The sequence below is a fragment of the Kogia breviceps genome, chromosome 8 (assembly GCF_026419965.1).
Source record: "Kogia breviceps isolate mKogBre1 chromosome 8, mKogBre1 haplotype 1, whole genome shotgun sequence".
Classification (NCBI taxonomy): Eukaryota; Metazoa; Chordata; class Mammalia; order Artiodactyla; family Physeteridae; genus Kogia; species Kogia breviceps.
In genome coordinates, this window is record NC_081317.1 from 95503391 (window position 1) to 95515486 (window position 12096).

The 12096-nt window shown below is 47.6% G+C and overlaps 1 protein-coding gene across 4 annotated transcripts in view; it reads left to right on the forward strand.

The window, feature by feature from the left end:
- The window catches only part of SYK (spleen associated tyrosine kinase), a 93455-nt gene that overhangs the window by 26676 nt on the left and 54683 nt on the right, over nt 1-12096 (forward strand). The window contains exon 1 of one of the 4 annotated variants that reach the window (XM_067039803.1): nt 395-451. The exons of 2 other annotated variants lie outside the window; for them this stretch is intronic. The gene's annotated coding sequence lies outside the window, so the exon portion shown is untranslated. Of the gene's footprint in view, nt 1-394; nt 452-573; nt 595-12096 lie in introns of those variants that run through there. One more of the 4 variants, XM_067039804.1, reaches the window with a different exon arrangement.

A 12096-nucleotide genomic window follows, 5' to 3' on the forward strand; every position in this document is an offset into this window, starting at 1 on the left:
GGCCTTCCTGCCATAATGATCTGCTTATCTCTCCAGCCTCCAGCCATGAATCAGTATCCTGAGTTCTCTGAGAAGGCCTTTCCTAGGATTCCTCTCCTATTCCATCCAGCGTTCAGGTGGAATTTGATACTTATAATGTCCTAGGGCTTTTTAAAATATAAAATAATCAAGATGGTTTTGGTATACCCTACCTAGCACTTCAGGACAAAGTTCACTTAGCAAGAACTCTCGGGAGAGTGCATTTCCTGGCTGGCTCAGCGTAACAGGATCAGCCATTGGTGCAATCTGTTCTGTTGGGTTCCATGTCCCTGGGGTGTTCTTTTGTACCCGCAAGAGAAGGAGGCTGGTTGCGTGGGGAACTGCACTTCTGCTTTCTGGTTGGTTTGCCAATTTGGGAGAAGGCCCACTTCCCTAACTGCAGACACAGTGTGGACAGGAAGTACTCCAGCTGGTAAGGCTTGTCTTCTGCTTTCTCTCCATTTCTGCTGTTCTCCCTTTAAATACATCTCTCCATCTTGGGCTTTTTCCCATCCCATACTCCATGCCGTCCTGGGCTTCTTATTGCAGACCTACGCTTGAATCCAGAAAAGGAAGGTGGGTCAGATGTGTCAGAATCAAGTAAATCCAGAAGGGTGACCTCAGAGTTCTACCCTCTGTGGCTGCCCACAGGAAGGATACCACACTCGTGCTTCAGTGAGTTCATGTCTGTGCTCATGTGTTGCATGTTCTCTTCCCTGTACAGCCAGCCTTCTCCCACTGAACGCATGCCCAGAAGAGCCGGGGCTCAGGTCTTTGCCATCCTACTCCTTGCCTGCAGTTATTTTTATGGTCAGATCATCTCTCTCTCCTTTATAGAACCTTTTGCCACTTGTTTAAGCACTGGGTATATATATATATATATGTCACAGGTTTATGAAATCTAAGAATATGATCATAAGCTTCTATAATATTTTGCCATCATGAGTCACTCACATTATTCTTTCACTGACTAGAAAAAAAGTGATGGCTATTTTTAATGTAAAAATTATCTACAGAAAGTAAAACTTTCTGTAGATGATGTAATCCTTTCATTTAAAGGATTTAAAGGCGTGTTTCATTTAAATCAGGTCGTATGGTTTCTCTAGCAGCTGCAGGGTCCCTGTAAGTATTGTGTGAATGAGGTGGGGGGACAGGAAAGTAAAATAGTGCCCGGAAGCTAAAAACCTTCTCCAGGCACCGCCACAGGGGACAGGAGAGGCCAAGTCACTGCGAGGTGACCACGGCCTTGCCAGGAGCTCTGTTCTCTGAGTGGAAAAGGGTCTTGGAAAGTCATCTGAATCAGGGCCAGGGGAAACTCGGTAATTTTGCTGCCTGTTCAGATTCCCTGTGTAGTTTGCCCGTAGGAAGAGGATGCCAGTGAGGGCTCTCAGCCACTTTCAATGTGAGTTCTCCTGTCTCTGACTTTGTGTGTTGTTTTTATCTTTCCCCAAAGCAGAGTGGGTGACAAGGTGGCTTTCAGGACACAGTGGCTGAGTGAAGCTCACAGAGGGGTGGGGGGATGTCCTAGGGCCACTCCGGGGTGACCTGGGCGTCAGCCCACTGACAGCAGCCACACTTCTCCTCTTCTGGTCAGGAGAGCATGAGAGGGCATCACCCAGTGACAACTTGGATAGGGTCCCATGCTCATTGATTCTTCACTAGGTCTAGCTCATTTTTAATCACCGCATCCTTGTGCATAAATCCGGCCTCATGCAGAGCATGCCTGTGACTCGGTGCCCTGGTAGAGTCGTGCAGGGGTAACTTGCCCTCCCTGGTGGAGTTGGAGCTGAGTTTTCCTGCCCCGGGCTCAGCAGCCACAAAATATAAATGATTCACATTTTAAAGTTAAATCCACTATGGTGGGCTGGTGGCTTATCTGTAACCAAATATGTTGAGAGTGAATGTTTATGTTAAGAGTTAACGTTTATGTAGGCATAGTATCAGTGAGTTGTGCTAATTAGGTTGAGGGAGCAATATTAGGTGGACATAGTAAAGAGGTTCTTGAACATCTCTTGTGGAGTCTGAAAATCCAGATGTTGTTGGTTGAGATACATCAGTCTTTCCTTGATGCGTTTTCAGGACCTTCAGGGTTTTTGAAGGCAAAGCAAAGAAACTCGGTTTTGAAGGTTTGGATAACGTTTTCAAGTATTGGAACAGCCCCTATGTTTCTAAATATTAGTGAAACATCATGTTCTTGCCAGCCTTAGACTTACTTTCTGTTTCTGAAATGTGTGTGTCTGTATCTAAGAAACTGTGCCGTACCACAAATGCAAAACGGGGGCCACTCCGCAGAATTCGCGAAGTACATTTCCGCCTCGGAAGACCAGGTCTGCAGCAGTATGACCGGCCCAGCAGGCCTCAGAGGAGCCTGGGGACAGCCCTGCAGGAGGCCAGCTGGTGTCACTCAGGAAGCAGGGTGGACATGGGGCCAACTCAGGCTGGGTCCTTGGGTTCTGTTTCTCCGTGTTGCGGCTGCAGATGTGTTCATGAGTTTTCTTTTTTTGCAGCAAAACCTTGCTGCAGAAGGCAGCGCCCAGGGCCCTTTGCAGACTGATGGAGGGCAGTTGTTTGCAGGTGCTGTTTGGGGTGGATCTGTACCATCTGCATCTCCCTTTGCCTGGTCATTTCTTGTAACTAGTCAGCAAGTCCCTGACTGACCCAGGAAGAACCCTTCTCCCTCTGAGCCGGGCTCTTTCCTCTTTCTTATGAAAATCAGTCAAACCCACAGATGAAGTTTTTTCTTTTACCAAAGTCCTGGTACTTAATTTTCTCAGCTTTGACCTGCAAAGGAAATTCCCAGGCAAATTTTATCAGGGCTGCTTTGCATTGAGGTGGCTGTGTGGCTTTGAGCATGATAAGCCAAGATATCTTTTTGCATCTTCCTGATTTTGTTCCCCTGTGTGGTAGGGCAATGGCAAAAATTGTCCCCAGATGTTGTTTCCCCAGGGTACCATTTACTTCTTGCCACTGTCACTTCAGTCCACATTATGTGCTGAAACTGTGGCCCAGTGATGATAAATCAGCCACCTTTAATGTGCTAAGCGCTGATGAAATGTTCTCCACAGGAAGTAGAAAGGGCTGAACCCTGTAGTCAAGGGGGCAGCACCTGCAGGAGCCATGGTTTGATGGGTCTTAAGAAAAGCAGAAGCCTTGAAGTGCAGGTCTGGGCTGGTGATAACCAGGGCAGATAGAGTTTTAAAAAAGAACTTGAAAAAGAATAGACACATGTATATGTATAACTGAATCACTTTGCCACACACCTGAAACTAATGCAACATTGTTAATCAACTATCCTCCAATATAAAATAAAAAATTATTAAAAATGGAGAAAAAAAGAAAAAAGTGTATATAAGTAAGCAAATGATCGTTTTGTAGCTGAAATTTTAGCATTCAAGTGTTGGGATATTTATGGAATGTATGATTAAGGTATACATTATTATTCAATAAAAAATATTCTACACTCTTAAAAAATTTAAAAAATAAAAATTAAAAAAATTAAGAAAAATTAAAAAAATAAAAGTACAGAGACATAGACTACCTCTTCTGGTTCCATGCCAAGTTTCAAAGCACTGAAATGAACACAGATTTAGAGAATAAGAATAATACATTTAAGAGCACGGTCTTATATTAAGGCATCATCGTGTATCTACCCACGAGGTGGGAGCTTTTCAGGGCAGGTCGGGGAGAGTGGAGGAAAGTCACTTATAGTCAATCCTCATTATTCACAGATTCCATATTTATGAATCCACCGTCTCGCTAAAATAGATTTGCAATACCCACATCAATACTCACCACATTTGTGTGGTTATTTGTGGACACACGCAGGGCAGTGAAAAACTTGAGTCGCCCAAGACGTACATTGCCCGCTGAGGTTGAATGAGGAGACACTCTGCCCTCATCTCAGCTCATACGCAAACAAGGGTCCTTTCCGTGGTCTGTTTAGTGCCAAGTGTGTTGTATATTTCTGTGCTTTTCTTATTTAGAAGAGCCCCAAGCATAGTGCTGAAGTGCTGTCTGGTGTTCCTAAGGGCAAGAAGGTTGTGATATGCCTTACAGAGAAAACACGTGTTAGATAAGCTTCCTTCAGGTGTGAGTTATGGTGCTGTTGGCCGTGAATACAATGTTAATAAGTCAACAATATATATGAAATGAGTTTCTTTAAACAGGAACACACATGAAACAAGGTTATATATTGATCTGTTGACAAAAATGTCGTGGACCAGAGGCTCACAAGAACCTAACCCAGTCTTTCCCCAGGAGCAGTGTTTCAGCATTTGAAAATTCATTGTTCACAGTGCCTTTGTAGAGCCTAACTACTGGCCGACAAAAATGAGAGCTGACTATGCTTTGTTTTATGCATTAGATGAAAAGAGAATAGAGGCGAGGGTAGCAATATTGACATAATGAAGAGAGGAGGAAGAAGGGAAGGAAAGGATGCTGTGTAGGTGTGTGAGTTACAGTTGTCAGAGATAGTAAATTAATCTGACCTTTGGGATCTGCCTCTGATCCTGGTTCCCAAGCCTTGCAGAGCTTGGAGTCAGTGCCTCTGACCGTCTTCAGCGGGTAGCAGTAGGGAATGAAGGAAGGCAGACTGAGATGGCAGCTCCTAGGGACACTCGCCGGGCACATGTACTTCATTTCCCTCCCTCCTGACCTTCGGAGTTTATCTCCTCCTCCTCCTCCTCCCTCCTCAGTACCAGAAAGTTTTATTCGGACTCTGCCAGAACCCAGCCTCTAATTACTTCCCTCACTCACTCCCCAGATTTGGGGGCCTTGTTTGTCAACAAATCATTCAAATATTTATGAAGCACCTTTGTTTCTCTCATGTGACCCTATTCCACATGCTGCCTTAGTTATCCATTGCTACATAACAGATTACCCTAAACTTAGTGGCTTGAAACAGCAATAATCATTTAGCTTCCCTCACAGTGTTTGTGGGTCAGGAATTTGAGATGGGTTGGCCTGGCTCAGGGTCTCCTATGAGGCTGCAGTCACATGTGCTGCATAGTCTGAAGGCTCATTGGACCTAGAGGACCCTCTTCTGAGGTGACTCCCTCCTATGGGTGGCAGGGCCATGCTGGCTGTTATCTGCAGGCCTCAGTTCCCCAAAGAGCTGCTTGAGCACCCTCAGGACTTGGCATCTGGCTTCTCCGAGGGTGAGAGACCCAGAGACCAGAGGAAAACTGTAAAGGCCTTTACAGGCTAGGCTCAGGCATCCCACACTCTCACTGTGCAGGCAGCCCTCAGTCAGTGTGGGAGGGACCACACGAAGGCCTGGAACTATGAGATGAGGATCGATGGTGTCATCTAGGAGGCTGCCTGCCATGTATACATTCTATAATAATTCTCTACCGAGCTTTGCAGGGTGGAGGCCCATTCTTAGGGTAGCCTCTGTTCTAGGCAGTAGGGAACAATACAGTAAACATACTGATCCTTATGGAGTATCTATTCTAACGGCTTTCAGGATGCAGACAAGTTAAAAATAGGAGGTTATAAAGCTGAGGTGGGTGGGCATGCAGAGCCCAGCCCCCCTTCATCACGTTGACTTCACTCTGTGCTCTGCTGGGGACGAAATTTCCTTCCACCTGAGTGGTGGGTTCCAGACAGCTTTTTCAGCTACTAGCCTAGATGTGAGCAGCTGTACCTAATCTTCTGCTCAGGCTGCCCCCAGAAATGTGACTTTAAAAAAAAATTAGCTCAAATCTTATCTGAAACGTTTTGTTTATTATGGCAAGCCTGGGCTATTCCTCTTAATCTATGGAACTGCTGTCTGATAAGCTAGAACTTAGTGATATTTTCCAAGCTAAATGCATTTTAAAGGGCAAAGGTCATGCAGGCAGCCTTGGTTCTGGGACTGGGGAAATAGACTGTGAGAGTCTAGTTGGCAGGGGAGGTTGTAACATGTCAGGAAGTGCACAAGGATACAGTAGTGCTTAAATCAAACAAGGAAGACATGAGAGTGCTAGTTGCATTCAAGGGGCTCATCATTGGTCACAGGAATTCATTTCTGCAGGCTCTGGGAGGGCTGCTGATGGGGCTCCTGGCAGGGGTGTGGGGCGGTGGGCAGCCAGAATCAAAGCCCAGGGATGATATAGGCTCTATTCTAGATGTAACTCCTCAGAGTGCATTGAATGGAGGATGAAGCCTTACCTGACTACGCAGGATTTTAAAGTAAGAAAACATTGTCTGTGGTTCCAGTCAAGCCTCCATCTTGCCTTTGTGAAGGTGTCTACTGGGGATGCGTGCACACACACACACACACACACACACACGCACACACACACTCTCCTTTCAAGTGTGGGCTGCCCATACCTCCCCTTCACCATTCCACGTGAACCACTCCTTCTCTCTTATTCGGAACCCCCACTCGAGAGGTACCAGTTGTCATGGGCACCCATCCACACTCTCCATCATGACTGCGGTGAGTTACGGTGACTTTGGTGCCACCATCATCGCTCTCACAGGTGCAGAACTGTGATGCTAATGTGCCCGGGTCCCACAAGCTGGGATGGGACACCAGCCTGTCCGGCTCCCAGACTCTGCTCTGCACCCCTAGCTCTCCTCCAGGGTCGGCGCACATTTACCTCCACGGGGCTCTGAACCTTTCCACCCCTCCCTGTCCTGTGCTCAGAGTGAATTGTGGTAATAAATTAGATAGAGGGATATTCATTTATCTAATTTATTGGTGAAGGTGCTCTAGCAATGGAAGGAACACATCAGATTTGTGGGCAGGTCAAACCGCTAACACAGTGGCTTCCAGTCAAGGGACATTTGGGGACACTGCCCCCAGGAAACATTTGGCAATGTCTGGAAATGGTTGCCATTATTGGGGAATGGGGGGAAGCTGCTGGCGTTAGTGGCCGGAGGCCAGGATTGCTGCTACCCCAGCCTATAGCAGACAAGAAAGCCCCCAGAGCAGAGAATGATCCAGCCCAGGTGTCAAGAGTGCCGAGGTTGAGAAGCCCGGTGCTGATGTAATGAAAGGTAACAGGTGGAAATGGGTGAGACCAACAAAATGAGTGTGAGAGGGAGCAAATGTAGCGGTCTTACTGTGTAAATCAAGGGTGGGGGACATGCTTTGACCACATGTGAAAAGGGCAGCTTTTCATTTTCCAGAAACCCAATGTGGATACTGGGAGCTGAAGCCACCCATGGCCGCATTTGTGGGCTACTGACAGCAGCCCAAGAGGGGCCTGTGCACTTGTGTGTTTAGATCTCAGCGGTGGTGGCATTGAAGCCAACTACACCTTTAAGAGGGTCTTGGGCAAATTGGAATTGTCTGGCTCTCAAAGGAGGTAGGACGCATGTTCTCCAAGGTTCTCTGACTCTGCAACCATGCTCTCCACCTGGGCGAAGCAGCAGCTGCACAGTGGGAGTTTATATTAGTAAAGCAATGGCATTATTCACTGTAGAAACTCTAAAAAGGAGAGATCAGCAGGTTTCCATTTAATAGGTATTTTGTGAGCCCCGGGGAAGCCCCTAAGTGTTGGGGATGCAGGTCGATTCTTCCAGACCTTGGACCTTACCTTGTATGAGGGCAGGCTTGTGGGGAATGTGATACAGGAAATAAACCTTTTCAGGAGATAAAGATGAACGGGGGCATGAAGCCACCTTAGACTCGGCCATCAGCATGCGCCCCTCTGAGGAGGTGACGTGAGCTGAGACCACAGGCCTGAGAAGGAGGAAACCAGCCATGGGGGAAAGTACAGCAGTTGGGACAGTAAGAAGGGTGGTGTGGCTGGATGTGGTGAGCACGGGTGAGATGGGCAAGTGTGCAAGGTGAGGAGGGGGCTCAGGCCAAACCAAGTAGGGCTTGAAGGCCGGAGGCAGAGGGTTTGGGATGTGTCTGGGAGAGGGAGGTGGCTTGCTAGTATCACTCCGCCTGCTGTGTGGGGAATGGTCCATGAGGAGGGCTGGGCAGAAGGGAGAACTAACGGGTAAGACTTCCATCCGCGTGAGTGAGAGGTGATAGACCTTCTACCCAGGCAACGTCAGGGGAAAAAGAGAGAAGACGTGGATTTGGGATATGTTTTAGAGGAAAACTGATAAGAGATCCCTGGAGACCAGCTGGTCCAACCTCCTTTGAGATTCCCCAGCCCATGATGGAGCCCATTGGTCTCTGAATGGAGCTCACTGCTTCTCAAAGGGACATGTTCCAGGGTGGCCTGGACACATCTGAAAGAAAACATGTTTTTTTCTGAGCTAGTGGATTAGACATGCATGATGAGTGAAAAGGAGGGATCCTGAAAGTCTCTAGGGTCTCGTCCTGAGCAACTGGTTAGAGTTGGTGTCATTTCCTCAATTAGGAGGGGCTCAGGGAGGACCAAGCGTGAGCAATTGAAAGTCCCATTTTAGGCACCTGAAGGTTGAGTTGCCCTTTAGATGTTCAGGTGGAAATGCTAGGTAAGCAGTGTTTAGGTCAGGAGCTCAGCCTGGAGAGATGGATGTGGGATCCACGGGCACATCGTTGGTAGTGGAGCCACGTGCCGGGAGAAGACGCAGCTGAAGACCCAACACTAGGTTGCAGATTAAGTGAAGGAAGGAGCCGTGGACTGGGGAGGGGTCAGCCAAGAAGAGGGACTGACCCACTGAAGTGGGAGTGCTGGGTGGCATCCAGCACTGCTGGGGGGGGTCAAGCAAGATAGGGCCAGAGGAGTGACCTTGAGTTTGGCCATTTAGAGGTTGGTGGCATTGGCAAGAGCAGATTCATGGAGTATGGAGTAAAGGCCAGGCAGAGGACAGTAGGTAGAAGAGGATGGGGCAGTGCAGAGGCTTTGAAAGAAAATACAAAAGAGGCCAGTAAAACCAGCCAGGGTCCTTCCTCCATACCCACTGGCCTCTCAGACTTTCTGTCTCTTTTCTCACTCTCTAGGTGTATGTTATTACATACTTGGGTACATGGAACCTTTTAAAAACAAAACTAGATTGCTCCGGACACATTAATTTGAAAGCTGCTTTCACTTAATCATACTGTTACCAAGTCCAAGATTGATGTACAACAGGCCAATACATTGAGAGATGAGGTATTGGGGCAAGGAATAGCAACTTTATTCAGACCAAGAAGATGGTGGACTACTCTCCCAAAGAACCATCTTACTGGGCTTTGGATGCTAGTTTCTTTTCTAGAGCAAAGAGGGGGAGGTAAGGAGGTAAAGTAAAAAAAAGTGACACTAAGTTGTTGCAAGTATTTCCTGGTTCTGGCCAGACTCTGCAGGCAATGTGTTAATTTCTTCTTTTCCTGTGGCCATTCACAGGTGGGCCTTGTCAGGATATTTCCTGTGAGCTAAAGGAAGGTATTTTAACTTAACACTCAGGCATGGGAGGCAGGGCTCCCAGAGATGGGCCATTATATGTTCTCTAAGCTATGGGCAACATCCTATTAGCAAAAGCAATAGAATACAAAGGTTAAAGTAAGAGAAACGCATCCAATATGGAGTCAGATTTGTTCTTTCCTATTACAATACCTATTAATCAACAAATATTTTTGACCACCTGCTGTGTGCTGAGACAGGGCAGTGAACAAAGGCATCCTCTTCTCACCTCTCAGAGCTGGTGCTCTGGTGTGGGGACGGAGAAAAGAATCCAATTCAACAGCAAGTTACAGTGTGTTAAAGGGTTGTTACCCATGGAGGTGTGCTCTGGAGAAGAACTAAGCCAGGAAGGGGGATAGGCTGCCCAGTCATCACAAAACATTATTTCATGTTATAAAACATTTTTCTAGTGTGAAATCCACCTTGAACCTATGTCATAAAAAGGCCCCAAAAAGCAAATGATGCTGTAGTGTTATTTTTTTTTAAATTGAAGCATAGTCGATTTACAGTGTTGTATTAGTTTCAGGTATACAGCAAAGTGATTCAGTTATACATATATATTCTTTTTCATATTCTTTTCCATTATGGTTTATTACAGGACATCAAATATAGTCCCCTGTGCTACACAGTAGACCCTTGTTGTTTATCCATTCTACATGTAATAGCTTACATCTGCTAGTCCCAAACTCCCAATCCAACCCTCCCCAATGCTGTAGTGTTTTGAGGCACTCACCTCACTTTACTCAAGAGCTACCTGTGCACCAGCTGAGGTGCTGGGGGCATCTGGGGAGGAGTTGGGGAGACTGGTCCATGGGGACCAACAGCCTCTTTTGTTTCTCAGTTTTGAGCTTTGGAATAAAGCTGATTTATCACAATAAAGTGATTTCACACATGGTGAAAAATAACTGGGAATGTTGAAATAGACAAAAAAAATAGGTAACAAGTTCTAGGCACTGTTGAGGAGAGTATTATCCCTGTGTGTGTTAAACAGATTTTGAGCTCCAGACTTTCCCTGGGGTCCAAAGAAAAGGAAGATTTAAGCAGTGCCTGTGAGCAAGTGTGGACGGAGAGGGGGCCAAGTCAACGGGCGTGTGGAGGGGAGTACACAGCACAGAGGGGAAGCTGCTGTCTGTACTTATTTACCATAGTGAGCGAGAGCTACTGTCTGAGGAACAGGGCTGAGAGCAGCAGTGCAGTGACGCAGCTTCTGTGGACTGCGGCTGCAATGCAGGTGACCGTCTCCTGTAACCATGGCCTGTGGGAGCCGGTCCTGAGAAGGCATAAGCAGGGCATCGCAGATGTTGTTCATCCCCCAAATTAAACAGCCCAAGAACGTGCCTAACCTGTCCTTGCAATAAACCATCTCTACTATCAAAACCACCACCAACGGCAACGGCCCAGTGCATTTTCTCAGGCCCTCGCCCAGTGTCACCTCCAGCACAGGAAATCACACCATTATACAAGGGCTGCTTGGCCAGGCACTGCTGACACTGAGGGCAGCCAGGCCTTTCCCCTCCCAGGGAAGCCAGAGAGGTACCACCTGCTTAGGGGTGAGTCTGACATGCACCATCAGAGCCATTCAGGAACATCCCGCATGGGCCTGGAGGATGGGCCTGGCAGGCTGCCTTTCCGCCTATCTTCTATCTTGTCATGTTGGTTCGCTTCAACGTGGGATTCACAGCAGAGGGCCAGCACCGATGTAAATCTTAGTGGCAAACTGATGAATCTTAAAACTGATAATTGTTAAGATTTATGTAAATTTAAAAATATTTGTAAACACTTACAATATTGTTTTTGAAGACTTACTGTTGAGGCCAACGGTTGGTAGTAGTTCTGTGAGAAGTCCCAAGCACTAGGGACCGCTGAGATCGAGGGTGCATCTGGGGCAGGTGTGCAAGATGGTGTGTCCCTCAAGCAGAGGGAGTGTGAGAGCAGAGCAAGGAGATTGGAGGGAACAGCCGTGGCCTGTGGACCGAGCCTGCTAGGAATGAGGCTGATACGCAGAGAGGGATGGGGCAAGCTGCAGGGAACTGTGGGCCTACAGGGCAGATGAAGCAGGAATAGGAGGGGAGGGGATGGCAGGGCAGCAGGACATCAGTGCTTACAGCAGTAGAGCTGGGAGTGATGCATTAGAAAGGGCAGTGGTAAGAGATATAGAGGGAACGGAACACACACCACGGCCATTTGGAAAACCAGCCTGAGAGAAAGCAAGGACTCTTGAAGAACTCTGGGTTCCTGGCTGGGGGAGGGCCTGGGCTGAGGAAGGCAGGCGGGTAGTACATGGAGATCTCAGCCTCAGATACGGTCAGGGGCCCAGCATCAGCACCACCCAGATTGTTGTCACTGCAGCTTGGCTGGCCCCTGCGCTTAACTGAGTTCAGGTGATGTGTAGGCACATGGAGGTTGGAAAAGTGCTGGGCTGCAGGGGACAGGAGTTGGAAGTACAGGTGGGCTCACTGTGCACGACGGATAGGTGAGGCCCTGGAAGACCCACTGCAGGAACAGAGCGGAGCATGAGAAAGGAGGCCAGAGCCCACACTCTTTGGGGGATGGGGGGGCAGGGGCTGAAACTGTAACACAAATGGCATAGGGGGATTAGCCTGAGAAAAAGAAAAAAGCAGAAGGGAACTACTGCTCCCAAAGACACATCTACTCATCTACTCATCTTTCCAGGGATGTCTTTTGGTTAATAGCAGATGTCTTTGCTTTAAGAGTGGATGGTACTTTTTTAATTTTTTTGCAGTACGCAGGCGTCCCACTGTTGTGG